The following is a 23572-nucleotide window of genomic DNA, read 5'->3' on the forward strand; positions in this document are numbered from 1 at the left end:
AGGATGGGAGAACCAAAGAACAAGATAACATCTGGCAGCACAGAACCATCAGGAATGTGCCATCTGCTGATTGATTCAGCAACAGCATGATGAAGCAATTCCCATAGACTGACATAGGAAGAAATTCCTATAAAAATGGACTCTAGAAAGTGAGAATTTTGGGGTCTGATTCTGCAAACCAACTTCCAGAAGCATCAGATGAGCATCTGACAAGGCCCTGCTCCCTCCTCATGTCCAGGCCATGGCTTGGCATGAGCAACTCTAAGGCTGGTAACTATGATAACAACCTTGCAGAACCTGTGTGTGTGTGTGTGTGTATGAATGAATGTGTGAATAAATATGAAATTGAATGGAATGTTATAGCTATAACTAACTGCTTACTATGATTCTTTCTGTATTCACAATAAATGTGGCATTTTGCCTTTTCCCCTTTAACAAAATCCTGCTGGTTTTTATTTTATTTGTATAACAGGATGCTTCCTGGGAGCTGCCCCAGGTAAGCAGGTCCCTCTGGCTCTTAGGGGTGGGGTGGGCACCCAGTACAGTGGCCCACGAGACTCTCCTGCCCAGTTCTGGGGGCAGGGAGGGGACAGGGAAGGGGGGTGGATGGGGCAGGGGTCAGGGGGGCATCAAGGAACGCTGGGGGTTGGATGGGGCAGCAGTCCCCGGGGGCGGGGGTGGGCCACGACCCCCTTATGGGGTGAGGAGGGAACTGGTTGTTAAGATTTTGGCAGCTCATCACTGCCTTGAACCTTAGTCTCACCTCAAGCTCTTTCCACCTATGGAATGCTCTCTGGTGACTTGCTGCCTTCTCATGGCATGCCAGATTTCTAGCCAAATTTTTCCAGTCCTTTGTTCCTGTAGAACCCAATGTGGCTGGAACATTAGACTGGAAGAGTTTGCAACAAAACCAGTATGCAGCATTTTGGGTTTTTGAGTACATAAACCATGGCCTCTCCACTTTGTCACCGTTGGGGATTTCACACCAGTAATGTGTTGGATGGAAACTTCTATTTTCATTGTCTTTGGGAAACATGAAGTTTTTCACTTGCTGTGCCCATGCAGTCAGTACAAGGAAGTCCCTCAGGCTGCTGCTCAAGTGGGTCCACAGTCCTGGATCATCTAGACTTAAAGAACTAAACTCAACAGCAGCTGTTTCTTGCACCTCCACCACACTCTTCTCTGATTTACACTTTTCTTCAGGAATGTGCATGGTTACAGCCATTTGAGATGGAGATATGGATGCTGCTGCACTCTGACTAACTGAAAGATCAGGCATCTCCTCACCACTCACATCCTCACTGGGGCCGGAAGGCTCACTGTGAACATTTGTGTCTATGTATCTCAGGAGAGCTCCTTCCTGCTTAGATAGAAAAGCTTCCTTTGCTTTCTTTCTTTTTCTGAATGCTGCCCCAGAGGGGTGTTTTCTTCTTTCACTCATGACTGCTGTTCTGTGCCAGTTATAGTGGCTCTCAACACTTGATTGAAGGGGAAAAATAAGCAGGCTGGTAGCAGGGCCTGAGTGAGGGAAGATATCAGTGTCTTAAAGGCCTAACTGGCTCCTACTACTTCAGTTGACTGCCTGTTCTCCTCAAGTGGGTTCAGGGAAGCAGCAGGAAACAGGAAGCTCCCTGAGAAGCTGGTGTTAATCAGTCCAGGCTCCTGGGGATGCTAGAGAGGTACATAAGAGGCTCCTCCTCCTCTTCTCTCTCCCTGCAGCTCCTGCTGCTTTCTGTTATTCCCTCTCACCTTTTCTCCTGCCTGCCTGTTATGTCTCTTGTGCCCTCCTTCCTCCAGCACAGCACTCCACCATCTCTGTGCATCTAGAGCAGAGAGAATACATATGCACCAGCAGCAGATACAATTTTCTACACTCTGGGTCCTAGTGGCCCCCCTCCCCCCCACAGTCTGGCACCTGAGGCGGCCGCCTCAGTTCGCCTCATGGTAAGGCCAGCCCTGAGTTTTTAACTAGACTTCTTAATTCTCACGGACGCAGCCAAGACATTAATGATGAGTACTTTAGAAATGCTGATCAGTTCCTTAAAAATGGCTATGTAATCACAGTAGTTTATTTTGTAATATTAGATCAAACTGAGAAATTCTAGCTAGTAATTTCAATTAGGAACTGTGATGGGGTGTACCAGACACTGAGGCCCCCTGCTGGAGAACTTGTGGTCCTATCACATCCTATGCTAGGGAAGTGCAGGAGAGATGAGTCCTCCAGACTGCCTAGAGTGGCCAATCAGAGGGGCTGCAGGGAGCAGCCAATCAGGGCCCAGCAAGCTAGTGTAAAAGGAGCTGCAGGGCTCAAAAGGTTCAGTTGCTGGCTGGAGCCAGGGCCGCATGCCTAGCTGACTGCCAGGTTGGACAGGGCAGTTGCTGGCAGGGACTGGGGAATAAGGAAGAGCTCCTGGCTGGCTGCTGGGGTTTAGTACAAGATCTTCAGCCCTGAGGTAAGGGTGAAGAGGTGAAAGGGCTGTGTGGGAATTGGCCCAGGGAAATGCAGTAGATTAGTACATGGGATGTAGCAGGAAGCTACTATTTGTAGGGTCCTTGGGTCGGGACCCACTGTAGTGGGTGGGCCCAGGTTGCCCCCCCTACCCTCCGACCAAAGGCAGTGTGGCTAAAGCCCTGAGAAAGGGAGTTTAAATAGGCCCAGAGAAGGGACTGCATTCATGGAACATTGATACCCTGGAAGGGGAATGAACTGAGCTAAAGGACTGATTCAGCTGGGGGAGTAGTCAAAGGTTTCCAGGGAGGAAGCCCTGGGAGCACTGCTCCATTCTAGAGCAGGGACAATAGCAATGCTAGCTCAGAAGAGGGCTGGGAATTGAGCCCAGGGAGGCTACAGAAGAGGATACCAGTGAGGGTACTGGGATAGGCCCTGTTGGATGAACTGACAGAGGACTGAGCCCAGGGACAGGGCTGAAGACTGAGACATTGAGGGCTCTGTGATAGATCCTGTGGGACTTGTACTCCAGAAGAGTCTGTCTGTTGCACATATGGACTGTGTGTGACTTGGCTGGAGGCTGAGTCACTAAAAAACCTTCTGCAAGCTGAGAAAAGTGCAGGCACATGCAAACTCAACTGGGTCACTCACGAGAGGTGAGTGGCACCCATCACAGGAACTTTTCTGCATAGTCTTCTCTTGTGACTAGATCACCTGGGGGAGTCTGTGCATGCTGAATGCCTGTTTAGGTTCCCCCACAATGAAGTAAGATCAAATCCCAAGATTTCTCATTGGGTGGGGGGGAGGAGCTGGCTGCTGGTGGGTGCTAAGCACCCACTAATTTTTTTTTCCATGGGTGCTCCACACAGCGCCTATGGGCCTGTGTGAAATGAGCTGACAATCTCAGTCTAAAATGAGAGAGTTTTTTTGAAAGGAGCCTAAAATAGTTAGGCATTTGGCTCATATTTAATTTCAACATGATATGGCATCTAACTCCTTATAGGTGGCTCTCAAAATCCCAACCAGAGTTCCTAGTAGATTGGTGTCCAAAGCATGAAATGACCAACATACTGGTACTTAACTGGTGTCCATGCTGGGAATCTCAGAGAAGCCACATGACAGAATTGTGATGGCAATTAAATTACTTTCAGTTTCTCCGGTCAGGACATTGGCACATTGCCAGGGCAAGATAGGGACACTTACACTGCTGTTGATTGTGTTTTATCTTGGATAAAGACCGCCAGTTTGCAGGCTGTCTCACGCTGACCTTTGACACAACCACTACATTCACAAACATTTCAGAAGAAGAGGACCACATTCTAAAAGCAAGGCTGATGTCTGCCACAACCAATGTGAAATCAGTCAGTTTATGGTGGCCTGGTGGAAAGACAGATCGGGATAATTGCCTTTTTATACGTTTCTAATTGTCAGGAAAAAATATGCAAAATGGTATAAAAATGGGATTGATCATTGCCTCCTTTTTGGGTGGGGACTCACCAGTTCTGTTAGGGCGCAGGACCTCTTCTGATGAGCCACCCTCAGAAACTAATGGAATCTGTGTGCCCAGAAGACTGAGGGAGAATCTTGTTGCACTGACAGCTGACTCCTTCGTGGTCTGGTGTTTATAAAACTCTTTTTGTCAACAGCCAATTGTTGAGTGACCCTGAGTGCCTCTTCCTTGGTTTTAGCCTTGTAGATCTCCTTGGTTTACAGCCTGTGACCGCTTACTTGGGAGGGAAAGGTAGCTGAAGCACCATTGTTCAAAGTCTCAAATAAAGCTGATAGATTATGATATGAAGAACTTTCAAAATCTTATGCCATGGCTGTGCAGGAGGAAAAGCACAGTTTCTCTCTCCATTGAATTCCCCAAAGGCCCAATCAGCAGATTTGTTTCAGATGGTGGACAGCTTGATTAATCTGAGCTGTCTTCACTCAGTTGCTGAAACAAGCACCACAAGTTTAGCATGTGTCAAACCAAGTTGGGGAAAGTAAGCTCCAGAATTGATCGCCCCTCACTGGGAATGCCTTGTCAGTCCCCCACTGTTAAACTAGGGGATGAGTGCCTTGGTTAATCTCAGACACCATAGTATCACACAGAGACAGGTAGCCTATCAACCAGGGAAGGATTTTATAGATTAAAACCTGGAAACAAACTGGAAGCCAGTGCATGTCAGAGCACAGATGTGAGTGGCCCCTGTAAAAAGCACTTTTAAGCAAGTGATTTTTACTTGTTCTGAATTAGCTAGAGTATTTGATTAGATGCTGAGGCAGCACTGATTTTAAGGTGTACATTGGAAAGCTTTGAAAAGAGTTGTTACAAGGAGTGATTTGGAAGACGAGCAGGATCGCCATGGGTTTATATGAAGGCATTATAGTATTTTCTGTCTTATTATCTAGCCCTTTCTTAATGGCTCCTAACATTGTTAGCTTTTTTGATTAGCACTGCACATTGAGAGCACATTCATAGAGAACTATCTATGAAGACTCCAAGATCTTTCTTGAGTACTCAACAGCTAATTTAGACTCCATTATTTTATATATTTAGCTGGGATTGTTTTTCAGTGTTCATTGCTTTACATTGGGCAACAAAAAGACAGTGTTGAAATGAAATTCAATGTTGACCAATCACCCACTTTTATGGTAGCCCTTTGTAACTCTTGACAGTCAGATTTGGACTTAACACAAAATTACTCCATACAGTTATCTGCAAACTTTGCCACCTTGTTGTTTGCCCCCTTTTCCGGATCATTTATGAATATTTTGAACAACACCAGTCCCAATACAGATCCTTGGGGGACCCTGCTGTTTACCCCTCTCCACCATGAAACTGACCGTTTATTCCTACCCTTTATTTCCTATCTTTTAACCAGTTACTGATCCATGAGAGGATCTTCCCTCTTATCCCCTGACTGCCTACTTTGCTCAAGAGCCTTTGGTCAAAGACATTCTGAAAGTCCAAGTACCCTATGTCCACTGGATCACTCTTGTCCACATGTTTGTTAACACCCTCAAAGAATTCTAATATATTGGTGAGGCAAGATTTCCCTTCACAAAAAACATGTGGACTCTTTCCTAACAAATCGTGTTCATCTATGTGTCTGATTTTTTTCTTTACTGTAGTTTCATCTAATTTGCCTGGTACTGAAGTTAGGCTTACTCCTCTGTAATTGCCAGGATTGGCTTCGGAGCCTTTTTTTTTAAAGTGCTACGTTAGCTATCTGTCAATCTAGTACAAAGGCCGATTTAAGTGATCAGTTACATGCCACAGTTAGTAGTTCTGCAATTTCATATTTGACTGCATCTTGGAACAGCTAGCCCTGGAACCAAGGGGAGAGGAAATTCTTGATTTAGTCCTAAATAGTGCACAGAATCTGGTCCAAGAGGTGAAAATAGCTGAACTGCTTAGTAACCGCAACCACAATGTAATTTAAGTTAACATCCTTGGGAGATAGGGGGAAATACCAAAGAAATCCACCACAGTAACATTTAACTTCAAAAAGGGGAAACGACACAAAAATTAGACAAATTAAAAGGAACAGTCATAAGGATGAAATGCCTGCAAGCTGCATGGAAATTTTAAAAACACCATAATAGAGGTTCAAATGTATACTCCACATTTTTAAAAAAAACAAAGAAAAACCCAACAGTAAGAGGACACTCCCCCACCCCCAAAGTCGTCATTGTTAAACAGAGTAAGAGGTGGTTAGAGACAAAAAATTTCTATTAAAAATGGAAGTCAAATCCTGCTGAGGGAAATAGAAAGGAACATAACCTCTGGCAAGTCAAGTGTAAAAGTATAATTAGGCAGGTCAAAAAAGTTTCTTTTGCTTTTCAAATTCTAACAGCAAAATTTAAGTACCTCAGAAGCAGAAAGCCTGCCAAACAATCAGTATGGCCACTGGTTTGTCAAGGTGCTACAGGAACACCTAGAAAGACAAACAGATTGTGGAGAAGCTAAATGAATTCTTTGCATGGGTCTTCACTGCAGAGGATGTGATGGAGATTCCCAAACCTGAGTCATTCTTTTTAGGTGACAAATCTGAGGAGCTGTCTCAGATTGAGGTGTCAGTAGAGGAAGTTTTGGAACAAATGGATAAATTTAACAGTAATAAGGGATGAGGAACAGGTGGCCTTCAGCCAAGAGTTCTGAAGGAACTCCAATATGAAATTGCAGAATTACTAACGGCGAAAAAAGAGAGAGAAAAGCAGAGGTTCTGAGAGGAAGAACTAAGGAAATTCAGTGTGTGGGGGGGAATCTATTTTAGAAGCATGCAGTCAACTTAGTTCAGGTCCAAAATTTTTGTATTGCTTAAAAAAAGTGTAATCAAATTTAATGACTACAAGTGCTTCATGAAATGCAAAAAGTGTAATGACAGTTTTCAAAATGAAAACATTTCCTTACAGTATTTCAAACCCAAGCACAGCAGTCCTGTAACAATAGCAAGACCATCATGATTCAGGGCATAAGCAATCTCTAACTAATGGGGGTTAGGAAGAAACTTTACCTATGTGAAGGGTATCCCACAACTACCACCTGCCAGGTTTCTTGCACCCCAGGCCAGCCCAGATCAAATGGCATCCCAGGCGAGGAGTGTCTTCAATGCCCCCCTCCTTCATCTGTTAAACTTTTGAATATTTTATTTTGGTTGTACTTGTAGCCCATTTCATGACTTAGATGCACAATTTCCATGTATGATTGATCCCTGTCTGTGACAGGGTGCTGGGCAGGAATGCCTGAGCCAGTCCTCTGTCATGCCAGCTCCAATTAAGGGAGGTAAATTGGAGCTGGCTAGAGAAAGCTGCACCTGACTCCCAAATGGGAAACAGCTGTCAGCCTAGTTAGCCTGGGGCTATATATAGGCCCAGAGGAAGGAAGCCAGGAGGGGAGCCAGAGTGGCAGGAGAGCAGTAGCTCTTCTCTCCTGGGTGCAGAAGCTGAGAAGTCCTTATAGTTGAAAACCCAAGCTGTATATGGTGAGAAGGTGGTGGGAGTACATGCTGTAAATAAACTGCACTGGTGATTGCGGAGCCCCAGGGTCTCTGAATGGTTTTCAAATGCAGCAGAGGCAGGACCAAAGGGGGCACTGCTACACGGTCATATAAGATAACACATTTGCATGCTAGGATCTGTAAATCTGTATTTATTCATGCCATTTATAAGCAAATAAAACTATTCATTTTCTCTAGCTTACAGAAACTTTAATTTTAAGAATAACTGAAATCTCCTAAAATCAAGAAATTGAACAGTGCACCAATATTGGGTGGACCAGTATTAACTAGGTGACAGCTTTTGAATGTTAACCCTAATTCTTCAGTTCAAAAGGTCTCTTTTCTAGCCTTTGCCATCATGAACTGAAGCACAGTGTCAGAAATTTAAAGACTGGCCAATAGCATTTTCAAGCAATAATATAGCAAGCAATGTCTCTTGTCAGCCATCTTCGACTGAAGATATGTTTTAGTGAGCCTGAGCTTTGAAAAGCTGCACTCATCCCTTGTGACTGACTGGCAGCGTGAGCAGAATCCTTAAAGCTATCCACACATTAGGAAAAGTGTCCTTCAGCTCTGCACCATGAATGAATTGGAGAACTTGGAGTGGAGAGTGCTTCCTGTGTTCCAAAATGTTATGGATGTTGTCCAATTTGACATTTATTTGGAACAGGATATTGTGCCAAAGCACAACTGAGACCAGAAATTTAAAGTCAGTGATCTGGTTTGCCAGGCTTTGGTCCTCATGTCAGATTCCAGCCTTGACTTTACTCAATTGCACCCGTTCCATCAGGGCATCATAAACCTCAGAAACTTGGTACTTCACTGGCTTATGCTATCAATGCGGCTTTTCCAGCAAGTGTCAACTTCACAGTCAGATTTGTAACACTGTTCCTGCGGATCTTCCATCTGATAGCTAATGCTGAAAACACAACACATCCTTTGCAGTACACCGAATCTAAAGATGACACTGCATCTGACACAAACAGGTTGAGGGACAAAGGAAGCTCTTGGATTCAGTACAAGGATCCTTGCCTGGATGCCACTGTTTCTTCCCTTCACATTCATGCTATTGACATAGCCTTGGCCACAGCAGTCCTGAAGCTTTATTTTATTCTCCTTCAAAATGTTCATAAACAGTTCTGTTAGGCCTTTTCTAGTAGAGTTGTCCACAGACTGGAAACAGTGTTCCTTTACTTGGATACAACCATCCCTGTCATCAACAAATATTACTGTAAATGACATCTTTTCACCGTGACTAATGTTGGGAATGCAATCCGTTGTTATGGCGTAGTACTTAGCTTTGCTGAGCTGCATCAATCTATTATCAAGCACCTTGCTTGCCATAAGGTCAGTCATTTTGTTTTGAGTTGTTTTGCTGCAGTAAAACAGGTTCTGCAGGTTCTTTACGAACTGCTCACTGTAAAAAGAAAAGGAGTACTTGTGGCACCTTAGAGACTAACCAATTTATTTGAGCATGAGCTTTCGTGAACCTCTTCCTTACAAAGAATAATTTGGCTAACTGAGATCAGACACTCAAGCATGTTCCTCCAATGTGGAGTTTCTACATTAATAATGCACTGGTTTTCTGTGTCTAAGCATTTATTCAGCTTGAGCCTGGACTCCACCTCCATCCATTTAGAGTAGGCCGTAAAATGGATAGGTGACTCTTCATGTTGCTTCAGAGCATCAGTAGTTGTGCCCAGAAAGTGCAAGGGGCAGTTTGGCATTCTTGTCAAATATTTTGCAACAAAACAGAACACTTTGTCAGTTGATTTCCAGTAAACTAGCCAATGCTGATTCAATTTCTCATTATTCTTGAGCCCTCCTTTGCAGTGTGACTTTTTTTTTTTGAAAAGTCACTTCTGCTCTTTTACTGGAAATGTCATCCTCAATTTTGCTCAGCCCAATAAAAATTGTACGATTAATATCAGCAGAGTTTAGGACTCCTGGCCATAAAGCAGGATCTGATATATCTATTTGTGTATGAAATTTTTCTCACTGCTGTTTGTCATCCTGCAAGGCTGATTCTTCTTCATCTCCATTTCATATAGACAAGATTTTTTTCTTTGTCATTACTCTCCTTTTTTCATGTGAGCCACGTTCTTCTTTATCATCGCTCTCCTTTAAACCTCCAGGAAAACTGGATGAGTCTCCATCACTTTCCTCACAGTTCCATTACTTAGTTTCAGGTAAATCTGCCAATTTCTTAGTAATAGGACTTCCATCATTTATGCTTTGGTCCTAAATTTCTTCTGTACCGGGATAATTGCTGCTGCCTAAAGCCCCAGCCTATAGTGTTCTGTTTTCAGATATTTTCCCATTAGATGTCCCCTTGCTGTGAACTAGATTGCAATTGAGCATTTTGCTTCCTATACTGAGTTTCTGAAGGCTTCTTTGGGGGCATCTTTGTTTCTCTACAGGGGAAAACACACCGTATGAGGGAGAGTAAAAGTCTGTTCTGCAGTCTTAGTCATTAAACATTATGTCTTTAAGCATGGCAAAAGAAATAACAGTATTTCTTTTATATTGTGTAGATATTGATATCTCTGGCATATTGTTTAATATGTCCTTCATTAATCATACTTACACTCCAAGTCTTTAAACACAAATACAGTTTGGACACAAATCAGATGTCAATTATAACATTCATAAACCAGTTGGAGAACGCTTCAATCTCTCTGGTCACTCACTTACAGACCTAAAAGTTTCAATATTACAACAAAGACTTCAAAAACAGACTCCAGTGAGAGACTGCTGAATTGGAATTAATTTGCAAACTAGATACAATTAACTTAGGCTTGAATAGAGACTGGGAGTGGATGGGTCATTACACACAGTAAAATTATTTCCCCATGTTTATTTCCCCACCCCCACTGTTCCTCAGATGTTCCTGTTAACTGCTGGAAATGGCCCACCTTGACTATTGCTACAAAAGGTTTCTTCCCCCCCCCCCCGCTGGTAATAGCTAATCTTAAGTGATCACTCTCCTTACAATGTGTATGGTAACACCCATTGTTTCATGTTCTGTGTATATATAAATCTTCCCCACTGTATCTTCCACTGAATGCATCCTATGAAGTGAGCTGTAGCTCATGAAAGCTTATGCTCAAATAAATTGGTTAGTCTCTAAGGTGCCACAAGTACTCCTTTTTCTTTTTACAATAAAACAAGGTTCACAATATCATAGCTGGGCTATCACTTCATTCTTGTATCTCACTAACTGACTGCCCTGCACCTGTATACATCCATGAGGGCATGGCTATCAACATTCTAGGAGCTTCAAGGAAAATATAGTTCTCCAAAGTCTGGAAGGTTCCATGAGATTCTACAAAGGTCCAGAATGTTCTAGGAGATTGGGGGGGGGGGGGAAATCCACATATGGAATACCTGAAACATTTTACTTCAAACATTCTATTTTCTCTTTTGTTGCTAACAACAGAAACAGCACCCCAAGCCTGGTGCCCTGCAAGCCTGGCATCCCACCTGGTTGCCTGGATCAAGTGGAGTGCCCCAGGGGTCGGTCCTGGGGCCGGTTTTGTTCAATATCTTCATAAATGATCTGGAGGATGGTGTGGATTGCACACTCTGCAAATTTGCAGATGATACTAAACTGGGAGGAGTGGTAGATACACTGGAGGGCAGGGATAGGATACAGAGGGACCTAGACAAATTGGAGGATTGGGCCAAAAGAAATCTGATGAGGTTCAATAAGGATAAGTGCAGGGTCCTGCACTTAGGACGGAAGAACCCAATGCACAGCTACAGACTAGGGACCGAATGGCTAGGCAGCAGTTCTGCAGAGAAGGACCTAGGGGTGACAGTGGACGAGAAGCTGGATATGAGCCAGCAGTGTGCCCTTGTTGCCAAGAAGGCCAATGGCATTTTGGGATGTATAAGTAGGGGCATAGCGAGCAGATCGAGGGACGTGATCGTTCCCCCTCTATTCGACATTGGTGAGGCCTCATCTGGAGTACTGTGTCCAGTTTTGGGCCCCACACTACAAGAAGGATGTGGATAAATTGGAGAGAGTCCAGCGAAGGGCAACAAAAATGATTAGGGGTCTGGAACACATGACTTATGAGGAGAGGCTGAGGGAACTGGGATTGTTTAGTTTGCAGAAGAGAAGAATGAGGGGGGATTTGATAGCTGCTTTCAACTACCTGAGAGGTAGTTCGAGAGAGGATGGTTTTAGACTATTCTCAGTGGTAGAAGAGGACAGGACAAGGAGTAATGGTCTCAAGTTGCAGTGGGGGAGGTTTAGGTTGGATATTAGGAAAATCTTTTTCACTAGGAGGGTGGTGAAACACTGGAATGCGTTGCCTAGGGAGGTGGTGGAATCTCCTTCCTTAGAAGTTTTTAAGGTCAGGCTTGACAAAGCCCTGTCTGGGATGATTTAATTGGGTATGGGTCCTGCTTTTGAGCAGGGGGTTGGACTAGATGACCTCCTGAGGTCCCTTTCAACCCTGATATTCTATGATCACATGCCCCTAAATCCAGTCTTGCTTGCACCTTCCTCTAAAGTGGCTGGTGTTGCCCAGTGTTTGATGCATGCTGTTGAATTATATGGGCCACTGAGCTGATCCAGTCTGGCAATTCCTATATTTCTATTCCCAGAAATTGACATTGACTACAAGCATAACAAGAAATTGACCCATCTGTGTTTATTGTCCAAATTGAATGAAATGCAAAGATTAATAAGTGGCTGAAGTGGTCAGAAGAAAGTTAGACATTTAATAGTACTTAATTTTCAATGAAAGTCTTTTTAAAATTCTCTTTACCTCTTTTATTAAAAATAGTACCTGACCATATCTTTTAAAAATAGTCTGTCTTTCTTGGGAATACAAAATTAATACCACTATGGTATATTTAACTCTGACATCTCATGTAGGGTTTCCATCTTTTAAATGCAAATAAACTGGCACCTCCACAAGGCAAGCCCGTCCCAACCACAAGGCAACTCTACAATCTCCCCCTTTCAACAGCCACTTATCTATGTGTTTTCTCTCTCTAGATATGCAGTGTCCTCACTGTCTCTCACAACTCAAACCCTCTCTCACACAAGCGCACTGCGCTTGCATGTTGGTGGGCAGACAGCTGCTGTATTTTCAAGAGTTTTGATCTATTATCTCTTAAACTGTGGAAGTGGGAATGCTACAGCATCTTTAGCTGGACACAAACTTCTAACATTCGCTATCCCAATATATTGTGGTGATAATGCAAATCTTTAGACCCATGTTTAAAAAAAAACAAACAAAAAACCAGCAGATTAAATTATTTTTCTGGTGACTGGCAAACCCTAGTCTCATGTATCTATTATGAAGCATATAGTTTGTCAGCAGGGTTTGAATGAGTTCTCCCCTGACAGCTAGCTGCGACGGGGAGACACTTCAGGAGCAAACATGAACACACCTACTCTGCCAAAATATCCAGCAGATGGAGCTGTGTTGCTCAAATTGATCAACTTTGGCTGGTGTTGGGTTACAAATCACTTTTTAGAATGCCAGGGTAGTAAAATGTCTTGTTTTTGTTGTACGAAAAGAGGGGAGCAGAACTGTGCTTAATCTGTCCCAAGTGAGGGGAGTCACCCTCAGCTGAAAAGACCTTGTTAAGCCAGGGGCTCAAATGCCAGACCTCTGTGAAAATAAGAGGGTTAGGGACAGATGTCCCAGCCAAGAAGTGTGGACTCTTCCTAAGGGTCCCTGATTTGGTTTAACCTGTTTCTGCCCACTGTTTAAAGTTAGAGCTTGTTATTTTAAGTGCTAAAATAACTGAGATCACTTGTGGTGGTACAGCATTTCTGCCCAGCCTGCTTAAAAACTGAAAGTTACTAAGAGCTGATAGTCACTAAGACTGACTTGAAGAGGTCACAGCAGAGAGGCAGGTGGCAGTAGAAGGTAACTGTCAGTTGGCTGGCAGGAATGGCTGGTCGGAGTGGAACCAGTGGCTGGTGGGGCAGCCAGCCAGAGCAAGTGCTCAAATGGCAGAGCAACAAGATGCTTTCTTCCCTGGGTGGGAGGTGAACTCAGAGATGCACCTCTGAACCCTGGGTCCTCACTGACCAAGGACAACCACTGTGAGTGGGGTATGGTGAGGGAGCAGAGGGGGGCACAGAAAATGAACTCTTGGTTGCAGAACTCAAGAACGTGAGGCAAAAGGCACTGCCCCACACACTCTGGGGTGGGTGTCCTGCTCACGGTTTTATGATTATGAATCCTGCTTGTGGCATTTTCCCTAATGTTGGGTGACTTCCCTCCTTTCATTAAAAGTTTCTTTTCTCCACTCAGACTCCGTGCTTGCAAGTGGGGAAGTATTTTCTCTCAGAGGTGCCTAGGAGTGGTGTATAACTTTCCCAGGTTACTGGATGGGGGCTTGAGCTGGTTCTGTGTTGTGGTGTTGTTGAAAAGGAACCCACCCCTAGATATTGAACCCAGCCCTAGTTGCTGCCGGCTCCACCTGGCAGAAGGGTTACAAGCATATGGCTTTTCATCGCAGTATCACTTAACACTAGAAAATTGAACGTGCCTGAGAGAGTCCAGACGAGGCTGCACAGGCCACATAGGAACTAGATTATTTATTTGATAAACTTTTCTTCCAAGTCACATTCAGGATCTCTTCTTGATCTTTTGATCCCTTCTAACAACCATTCTGCTGCCTCTGCTTCCCAGAGGAGGTACATTTTGCCAGTATGTTTAGCTCACAGTTTCGCTGGGGGAAGAACTGCTTTTTCTCGGAATGGAATTATTATTGGGTGCTTTGCCTGAATGCTAGACTTCAGGTGAGGGAGGAAAGGGAAATTATTGGGTTTAAACAATGATATTCTGCCTTCGCCTCACCAGCTTGCAGGGACTTTTTTTCTTTAAAATCAGATAATCTGAGGGCAACAGTACTTCTCACATTGTTATTCATTCCTCTAATTAATACACTGATAACCATCCTTCTTTAAATGCAGAGGGTCAAATCATGGACCTATCTATTTAAAGAGCAAACTCCTGTTGATTTCAATATGATCTTGATTTGGTCAGACCACAGTCTTTACCAGGTAGTAATATACGAGGAATGACCCCTTCACTTCTTTGGACAAACCTAAAATCTAACAGCTAAATTCTGCCTTTGAGTATGCACGTTCATCACCCCTTGCACAAATTTGATGGTGCAGGGTAAGGAAACCAATGTTATAGCAGAGCGCTACCTATATGTATGTGAATAGTTAATAGAAAAGGTGCCAGTAGATCACACTTGAGAATATGAAGCATTGTTCCTGGGCTTTGTAGGAATGATGCAATTTGGGCTCTGCATATAGCTTCCTCTTGCTGCTCTCTCTCCATCAGCTCTGAACAGTCCCTTTAGTTGATTGTGTGCGTGTATAGCATGTTAAATAAACTGCAATTCTGGATTATGTTTACTTTATCTTCCCCGAGTCTCCTTTCTTCTGGATGATTTTTCCCACCTCCAAGTTCTTCTCCCATTCCCCCTGTTAACCTCTCTTGTTTTCTTTTTTAATCTTGATCTCTAATCTTCTTCCACTCCGACTCATTACACGGAGTCTGATTACTTTGCCCTCCCTCCCGCCCCCGTCCATCCTTTGCTGGTTTACTTCCTCTTTCTTTCCCATCACACCCCTTCCTAATTCTCTGCTCTTGCCCCTGCCTTGCTGTTCGGAAGTGCTGCTTCCATAGCACTGTCTGCCTATTAGAGACTGAAACAATCTGCTTCTCCAAAGGTCAATCAGATTTCCTAGGAGCAGGACAAGAAACTCTGTGAGTAGCTGCTTGGGGGACGGAAGAGGAGGATCCTTTGGAATAAGGAAGCTTCCATATAGAGTTGCCAACTGTCTAATCTTAGAAACCCAAACACCCTTGTTCCACACCTTCCCCAAGGCCCACCCTTTCTCCGAGGCCCTGCTCCCCCACTCACTCTAGCCCCCTTCCTTCTGTCACTCGCTCTCCCACACCCTCTCTAACTTTCACCAGGCTGGAGTAGGGGGTTGAGGTGCAGGAGGGGTGTGGGCTCTGGTCTGGGGGGGGGTAGGGCCGAGGGGTTTGGTGTGTAGGAGGTGGCTCCAGGCTGAGCCTGAGGCTGGGGGTTGGGGTGCAGGATTGGAGGGAGTTTGGGTGCAGGTTCTGGGCTGGGGCAGGGGGTTGCAGTGGGAGGGGGTGGGAGGGGCACCACTTACCTCAATAGCTCTTGAAAGCAACGGCACATCCCTCTGGCAGCGGCTCCTAGGTGCGGTGCGGGGGGGGGGGGTCTTAGCGCACTGCCCCTGCTCACAGGCACCACCTTCACAGCTCCCACTGGCTGCAGCTCCCAGTCAATGGGAGCTGCAGACTCGGCACTTGGGGCAGGGGCAGCGCATGGAGACCCCCTGGTCCTTCCCCAGGGGTCTCAGGGATGTGCCAGCCACTTCCAAGAGTGGCGTGGAGCCAGGGCAGGCAGGGAGCTTGTCTTAGCCCCTCTGCACCACTGGACTTTTAATGCCTAAAATCTCCTGGTTTGGCTGCAGTAGCCTCTGGGAGATGAAGCCTGATTCTGGGAGACTCCTGCTGAAACCGGGAGGGTTGGCAATTCTACTTCCATACCTTGTTATAGTTCTGATGTAGTAGTCCATTTGGAGGTTTTCCTGTCTTGGGTTTCTGGTGATGTAAGACTTGGTGTTGTCAACAGCATACCTTGAACAGCCTGAGGGATGAAAGCCTTGAGGAGGAACATAGTGGCCTGAAAGACTGGGTCTTTTTGCTAATTCTATCTATCCAAGGTACTTTTATCACTTCATTGCTACAGTATCTGAGTGCTCATAGTCTTTAATGCATTTTTGTTCCCTGTTCCACAGAGTAAATCACGCTCCTTGCTTGCACACAGAAAACAGCAGCTCAGAAGTATGGGAACTCACTGTGGCTGTCCTGTTTACTCCTAGTGGACTAGATCAGGGTTGAAAAAGAAAACTCTTCTTCCAGTTGAAAACTGTAGTGCAATATAATACTTGCCACACTTCATCTACCCTTTTTTAGGATGGACTTAGGTCAGGTGAACATGGTTGGCAAAAGGCTGAAATGTCAGCTAAGGAGCTATAATTTACAGCTGGGATTTTTCAAATGGGCCTAAACATTTAGGTGCCTGAATCCAATGAAATTCAGTGAAAGTTGGGTGCCTAACTCCCTTGGGCTCATCTGGAAAGCCCAGCCTATGTGTCGGCTGTAGTGCTTGGAAAACTAATTGATCCATTCAAGTACAATGTGGGCTCCAAGCGTGCTAAACCTTAATATTCTAAGTCTGGTTTCAGTGCAAATGGCAGGAGTAATTCTAGACAGCTTTTTGGTAGAGCATTTTTCTTACATCCTAATGAAAGGGTTTATCCCTTCACTGTAATGACTTTTCTCCAGTTTTTCCAGAGTAAAAATTGATGGTATCAGAGCTGCTTTTCCCATCACCCAGAATGTCTCCGACTGCCTGATTTCCTGCTATTGCTATTACAGTTTTTTTTTTGTTTTTTTTCTTTAAAACCCAAACCCTAATCCCCCTTCCCCTCCGCAATGATCTCAGCATTCAGGATTGCTGCGATTTCAAAATTAAATCCCACTAATCACATGCTTGATTCTTCTCCAACTAAATTACTCAAAGAATGTATTCCTGAGACAATTCCTCTGGTGACCAGAATTGTTTTGTTCATCCTCTGGCAATGGGTGTTATGTTGCTTGCTTTGAAAATGGCTACTATTACAGGCCTTTGCTTAAAATAAATAAATAGACTAAAATCTGCACCGGTTCCAGATGCATAGGTCTAGGACTGATTAGCCATTTTTGTCAAACATTCTTGAACAAGAACTTGTTTTCTCAGTTGCGTAGCATTTAATTACATATAATCTCTGAGGAATTTCTGAGGGCTTCATGAGTCTTCAGAGGGCTGAGACAACATTAGCGGAGGCTTTCAATCATTGACTTATGATGTCTCACTTGAGTTGTTAGTATTAATTCCTCTGAACTTAAGTGCTATTTGGGCACAGTAAATCATGCCCTTCTGAAATGTCTTAGCAATTCTGCTGGGTTGTCTGACGTACTGTGCCAGTAGTTTTATGCTTATTTTGCCCAAGGTCATATTGAGCTTGAATTGTACCAGGATTATGTTAGTCTGATTCCCAGTTATAGACCTGTTTTATTACAGATTCTGACTCAATCAGCGGTTAAATTGAATCTAAAACTTTTTGTGTTAATATTTGCACAATTAGCACTTACTGATTTTTTCTTTCCTTATTTTTTTTTGTAATGACAACAGTATCCTTATACTCTCGGTGCCCTGAAGTTCCCCTGATTACAGATAGCTGTTTGGAATCTATACACACACCATCTCACTTAACTGCTTCACTGTTCACCGAATGCTAGCACTAGCAAATGTATTGTAGGGAAAAATCCTTCACTGGTAGGAGATAGAGCAAATGGCCTGAAAGCTCTTTTCCCAAGGTAGATGTGCCTTTATTGACCTACTTGATATCACTGAAGTGTCTAAATATTTTACTTGCAATGGACCTGATTTTTAGGCTCAATGAACTACAATTTTGTACTTGCAATGAAATGCATGTACAGTTCCCATTTAGATGCCTAGCTCTAGTAAGAAACCCAAGTCAGATTCTGGTCTCCGTTATGCTTGTGGAAATCCAAAGCCATTCCACTGACTTGGCAGAACAACATAGTCACTGAAGTTACTCCAGATTTGCACTAGTGTAACTGAAAACCATTGCTTAGTCTCCCATATACTGCATTGTCTTTTAGGTTATAATAGAACCAACATAGTGGAATTGCATTGCTTTGCCATTCAAGAGACCCAGCCAGCTTTCATTCCCAGACCTAGTCTTTTTAATCTTGGGCTCAACAGAGGCTAGAAGAGCTGCAGAGGAAAAATACATTGCCATCTGCCACGCTACTGCTGACAGGAAGAGTCCTGGCCAGTCCTCTCTATGTGGTACAGAAACATATATGCAAAACGCAAATAAGCAGCCTACTCTGGCCCCAGGAGTCTTACCCAAGTCTCCTGCAGTGGAAGGCTGGACTGACACTAGGTTGCTGAGTTGGCCTGAAAAAAAACAATTTTAATTCTCTAAAAAAGATCAATGACAAGAAGATACCATAGATTGTCAGTCATGTTTACAGCATGTAACATCAGAAATGTTCGCACAGCAAATACTATAACTGTTGGCATGCTAATTACAGGAAGAGTTAGTGTACTGTAAATCAGTACCAGAAATTTGCAGATGCCTTTACAAGTGAGCACATACCACTCACTGAGACTTTCCAGACTTCCAGAAACAGATGGGTGGCAGTTGCAGAGATAAAAAAAATCTGTATTTGGTTCTCAGCATGTCAGATTAATAGAATAGATATAGTTGATAACAAAGCAGAAGTAGGGCACTTTGCCATATGTCATAAGTTATTTATTCCCTATGGTAGCCAGAACATTAACAATATCCTACAACGTTGGAGCTGAATGTTCCTTAATATACAGAAGCTGGTTGGCACTGAAAGATTATTGTACCTTTTCACCTTAGAATGGCATCCACTGTAAAACTGGAGTTTCTTACGAGGCTGTGGTATCTTCTCCTTGTGTATGTCCCTCTGTAGGTTTTCTGTGATGTTCATGGTGAACATGTTGTGCCTACTATTGCGCTCTCTTGGTATCAAAAATCAGTGGTTAAAATTGATCTTGATAGGCGGGGGGAGCTTGACTGTTTTGGTGGCTGTCAGTCTTGCCATCATGTGGTGATGTACTGTTGCATTATCTTGTAATGTAAGTATCCATCTAGAGGAGAATAGGGATGAAGGGGAAAAAAGCATTCAGGTCCCAGATAGGTTTGTAGTCAGACGGACAAAGTATCTGTGCATGCAGTGGTGTGGAGCTGCATAGGGGAACATTCCTAGCACTTTTAACCCCATTTCTATCAAGATTAGGAACATTCCCAGGATGCAGAACATGAATCAATCTAAAAGTAAATGAAAATATGATGCCCGGTGGGCTCTTCTTCCCCAGAAAGCTTTGGAATCCTCCATATGACTTCTGGCATTTTAGAAAACAGTTATTTCAAAAGCTATTTTACACATATTCTATGGATTATGTAATATATTCCCCCCCAGAGTGGGGGGCAGGGTGTACCTGCACCTCTCTTCCTGTAGGGAAGGGGAAACAGCCAGAGACAGCAGTGGTTCTACTTTCTCTCTTCCCCCAGGAAGGGAGGGGAAGACTGTGGGATTGGGCAGATCTTCCTTTAGAGGAGGTGAGTAGGAGACTCCCAGATAGGACAACTTTTCTCCCCCCCCTATAAATTACTGCTCCTGCCTTCTGATAGGAAAGGCAGCGAGCTCCAGAAATTCCTTATCTGGACATCAACTCCTCCTGCTACTCCCACTTCCGATGCCCCTAACTGGCAGGTGAGAGTGGGGAATAGAAAGGGAGGAACTCTGAAGAACCAGAGAAGGGGATGGAATTGGGGTTTGAGGGAGAAAGTGAGAAATTGCTTTAGAAGCACAGGAAGGACTATTTGACAATATATTTTTCTCTTCCTTACTTTGTGTCTGAGTACACCAGCTTGAATCTACTTTGTTCCTCATCGGTAGGAAAATCAAAGGTTCTTTTAACACTTGACATAATAGGAAGAGAGATCTCAGTGTGAGACACATGAGGGGAAAGTCAGACTGGGGTGAAGAGGGGAGACATCTACTTTTCCTGGGATATCCTGTTCTTGTTATGGCTGCAATGGAAGCTCCTGTCATCTCCCAGTCTGCAGCTGCATGTCTAGCCCTTTCTCTGTTGTTTCCAAGGGCTGAGTGATTCCATCTGTCTCCTAATGTCATACACAGGCATGGATTCTCCAGGTGCACTTACAGGCTCAGAAGATGTCTACTGGCCAAGAAGGAGCTCTGCTTGAAGACCTGGATGTGGCTGATACAGGAGGGCTTGCCAAAAATTCTATTGTACAACTGTTTTGTTTCAGTCTTCTGGAAAAGGTCCCTGTCAAGGCTGAAATGGCCAAGTAGAAAGTATATGCAATGTGCTCATTACTGGAATATGAGGAGGGCCGAAAAGCTGTAGAGCTGAATCCTGAACGCTGGCTACTGCTGGAGGCTGTGGATGGGGAAAAGATTTCTGAGCTATAGCTAGAACTGGAGGCTTTTGTGAGTGCTTCCAACTTTCACTCGTCATGGCCTCTTTGTCAGCCTGCTGAGCAAAGCTCCAGAAACTCCCTATGCTGATATAGAAAGCTGATGTGTAGAAACTGTTTGAGCCAGGTTTATTCTGATGGTCCAGCCCTGGAGGTGGAAAGTCCATTCAGAGTCCTATGTGGAGGGTGCCTCCAATTTCTCTTTCACTAAGGAGCCTGCAGGTGCCAACACAGCCCCCCAAAATGGGTGATGCTGATAAGGGAGAAGACATAGCCAGGGCAGCTGTGGGGGATGTGCTGATTCAGTACATCCTCTAGGCAAACTCCTCTGGCAGGATCCCACAGTGGAAATGAAAGCTGTCTTCCTTTGGCAGACCCTTTCAGGAGGGCGTTGTTAGAATACGGTCTGACTTTACCCTGTTGGTGAAAGGCCCTGAGTAAATGGTCCTTTTTGACTCAAGGCAGTGCAGTCTGCATCTCTTGGCATCAGCAGCAGTGGATTAAGTCCCTGATTTTACAAATCATGTATTGGTGATAAGGTTTCCCCTCTTCCCCAGCAGAACTCCAAGATGTTTAAGGTCTGGGTGACCTTTAGACCTTAGTGGCAGAATTTTCAAAAGTGTTGAGCACCCAGCAGCTCCCATTGATTTCTCTAGTTCCGTATCTATGATCCCTCTCATCACAACACTTCCCAGTTTAGCAGTATCTACAAATGTCATTTATGTTTACCCCCATACTCTTCCCTGTGTTCTCCCTACTAAGGCCTTGTCTATATACAGTTTTTGGATAGGTAGGTCAGTTAGGGTGGTCTGTGTTTGTTTTTTATTTGTTCACTGAAATAGTTATACCAGTCCAAACCCTAGTGTGGAGGCAGCTATGCTGCAAAAAGCACATATATATATAATCTCGATATAACTGCATTCACATTATGAGGGTTGTATCACTAACTATGCTAATATAGCTAAAGTGGTATAACTTTCTAGTATAGATAGGGCCTAAGAAGTAAACACAAGTGTGTGTACAGACCCTTCTCCTGTTCACTCAGCAGCGGAATGCTCTCCCTCATTTTCCTAGTTACCATCTTAATTAATTAGCCTCTTACAGTTTGTATGGCAACTTCCACCTTCTCTGTATGTGTGTATATATCATCTTACTATATGTTCCATTCTATGCATCTGATGAAGTGGGCCATAGCCCACAAAAGCTTATGCTCAAATAAATTTGTTAGTCTCCAAGGTGCCACAAGTCCTCCTGTTCTCTTTGCTGATACAGGCTAACACGGCTGCTACTCTGAAACCTCTCATTTTAGAGAGAGATTCACCCATTATTTTTTTAAGAGGCTAGTTCCATAAACATTGCAAGCGTGATTCTCTTCTCTCACTGATATACCACTACTGGTATAACTCAGCTGAGCTCACCTCCTGATTTACACACCTCAGGTCAGCATTGCAACTTACACCTTACCCATTTCATGGTTACACTTCCTTTTGATTTGTAAATCTCCCCCTCTTACTCCGCCCATCCCCCCCCCTGTTTTTTGGCCTTCCCTGCTCCTTTTTCCTCTTTACATGCAGTCTAGGAAAACCCCAGGTGCAGAATGTAATCAAGTTAAACAAGCTACTAAATCACTTAACTGTGTACAGCTTAACCATTCAGCAAAGAACAAACAAAAGGAGTGAATACTGGAATGCCACAGTGTTCAATTTAAATGCTAAAACTTTACTGAGGGCATGGGTACATTTGCAGATGTAGAGCGCTTAGAGTTAAACCAGCCTTCGGAGAGCACAGTAAGGAAAGCGCTGCAATCTGTCCACCCTGACAGCTTCAAGCACACAGGCGTGACCACATTTGTGGCACTTGCCGTGGCATTGGGAGCAATGCATTATGGGCAGCTATCCCAGCATGCAAGTGACTGCAATGTGCTTTTCAAATGTGGGGGGTGGGGTGGAGTGTGACAGGGAATGTGGTGTGTGTGTGGGGAGAGAGAGTGGGTTTGTGGGGGGTTGAGAACATATCCGCATGCCGTCTTGTAAGTTCAGACAGCAGCAGATCCCCCGCCCCTCTCTCTCACACAGCATTCCACACTAATGGTTGCTTTGTCTCAGAGCAGATAAGCAGCTGGCTGTCAGAAATGGAGCTTTCAAAGGGCATATATGCATTCCTGCAGCGATTCAAAAACAATAAGAGTGGCCACTTGACTTAAGGAGATTATGGGACGTTTCCAGAGGCTGATCAGAGCACAGTAATGCAACACCTCGTTCACCCTGGCACTGCAGCACTCCAGCTGGGGCGCAGCAAACGTTATTCCACTCGCCACGGTGGAGTACCAGCAGCCCTGTAGCCACAGACTCAAAGCGCTCCACATGCCTTGCCAGTGCAGATGGGTAGTGAGCTAGTGCACCCGGGGCTCCTTTATTGCGCTGTAACTCGTAAGTGTAGCCAAGCCCTAACATAAATTGAAATACATTGTGTAAAGTGAACCCCTTCTCAGTATAACAGCTCTCCTCCACTTGTATTTCTACAAGGCCAAATAGCTAACATATAAACACAAAATGGCAATTTATGGGGCTGATTCTCCCCTGTCTTGCATCTTGTGTAGACAGTCAGATCTGCAAAGTGAGTGTAACATGGGTGTAAAATGGGAGAATGGTTGTGTTTCACCCTACTCTGCTCTCACTGGGAGAGGAAGTGACCTAATAACGTAACCTTCTAGGAGCCATCTGTAGGAGTTGAGAGTACTTAGCAACCTGCAGAAGGTGCTTAGCAACTCACAGGGTCAGGCACATAGGCCCAGATTTTCAAAGGTATTTAGGTGCCCAACTGCCTTTCAGGAGCTGGGCAATTGAGACTGGTGTTGGTACTTCTGGAAGTCAGGCCCAAAATGTGCTAGCAAAGAGCTCCTAGGCACTACTATGATGTAATTGTCTTTAGAAGTTCTCTCTCTGGTAAGAAGTACACTAAAGTTGCCATATCTGTTGTCCAATCCTCTGGAGA

The 23572-nt window shown here is 44.2% G+C and overlaps 2 long non-coding RNA genes across 2 annotated transcripts in view; both read left to right on the plus strand.

Annotated features, from left to right (window-relative positions):
* The first annotated feature begins 13341 nt into the window (after nt 1-13341).
* LOC140911185 (uncharacterized) overlaps nt 13342-23572 on the plus strand; it is a 466381-nt gene continuing 456150 nt past the window's right edge. Inside the window, exon 1 of the long non-coding RNA XR_012158854.2 lies at nt 13342-13510. This is a non-coding gene — a long non-coding RNA (uncharacterized LOC140911185). The remainder of the gene's footprint in view (nt 13511-23572) is intronic.
* Nucleotides 15060-21810, plus strand: LOC140911186 (uncharacterized). The gene is made up of 3 exons (XR_012158857.2): nt 15060-15194; nt 16099-16189; nt 20277-21810. It is a non-coding gene; the product is annotated as an uncharacterized LOC140911186 (long non-coding RNA).

This window comes from Lepidochelys kempii, chromosome 5 (genome assembly GCF_965140285.1).
Source record: "Lepidochelys kempii isolate rLepKem1 chromosome 5, rLepKem1.hap1, whole genome shotgun sequence".
Lineage (NCBI taxonomy): Eukaryota > Metazoa > Chordata > Testudines > Cheloniidae > Lepidochelys > Lepidochelys kempii.